Source organism: Plasmopara halstedii, assembly GCF_900000015.1.
Source record: "Plasmopara halstedii genome assembly, contig: Scaffold_658, whole genome shotgun sequence".
NCBI classification, from domain to species: Eukaryota; Oomycota; class Peronosporomycetes; order Peronosporales; family Peronosporaceae; genus Plasmopara; species Plasmopara halstedii.
This window is the reverse complement of record NW_020187575.1, coordinates 1,891,796-1,893,037: the sequence shown is the minus strand read 5'-3', so window position 1 is coordinate 1,893,037 and position 1,242 is coordinate 1,891,796.

Here is a 1,242-nt window from a genome sequence, read left to right as displayed (position 1 = left end):
GACGGTGTTTTGTCTGTGGAGACACCCGTCACCTTCGGAACGGTTGCCCCCTGCGCAAAGCGCGTCAATGTTTTTCGAACTATCGCCCTAGAGTCTACCAGTCTAGTTTGTCGCGGGGACACGACGCCACTCAGTAGGCGCGGGTGCTATGATGGAGGGAAGTCAGCTGTATACTGAGGCGCTGAAATTCGGCTGGGTGACATCGTCACTCTTTGCCTAGCGACGGGGACGCGTATCACGGTCCCGAAGGTTCTTGTGGACCTCAGAGTCAAGCTCCTTGACTTTGACAGCGTGGAACGCTGTCTGGTGTTAGACTTGGATGCAAGTTATGACCTCATACTAGGAATGGCATGGTTGGAACACCATGAGCCACTGATTGGTTGGAGATCAAAGAGCTTTGGCGCTACGCGCACGTCTCCTGGTGGAGCTTTGGCGAGTCATGAACCCACCTCTGCTAGGAGATCAAAGCGCTATTGGCGAGAGTACTGGGCCGAGACGGTCAACGGGTTAGACATTGGAATGTATGAGTTGGTAGACACCAACAGTGCACTGGACAGGATCACGGGCTGATCGTGGAGTGGCACGTAACCCACTGAGCGAGGCTCACGTTTTGGAGCAGTCGCTGCGTATCATGGGTGGCATGGTCGGCCGAGGGCCGAGGCATCGAGGGCGAGGCCCATGTGATGCACGTGAAGTGACACGTAAACCACTAAGCGCTGCTCAAGTTTCAAAGCCGTCGCTGCTTGTCATGCGTGACATGGTCGGCTAAGGGCCGGGGCACGAGGGCGAGGTCCTCATGATGCACTTGAAGTGGCACGTAGACCACTGAGCGCTACTTGAGTATCAAAGCTGTCCCTGCATGCCATGCGTGACATGGTCGGCCAATGGCCGAGGCATCGAGGGCGAGGCCCTCGTGATGCGCGTGGAGTGGAACGAAAACCACTGATAACTACTCTCGTTGCGAAGCACTCGCGGCATGCCTTTGATGGCGTGGTCGGACAAGTCCGAGGCAACTTGGGCACGGCCCTTCAGATGCGCGTGGAGTGACACGGTAACCACAGGGCGAAGACTGCAGGGTTAGCAGTTCTTCATCTGATGTTGTAGATAACATCAGAGCTCTCAAGGAGCGGAAAGTGTGGGTGACACCAGACGACACATAGTGCGTGTAAACCGGTCTCACCGAGACATAGAATCTCTGTACAGAGGTGACGGCGACGCCGTATGCTGGCTGCAAGACGCCGA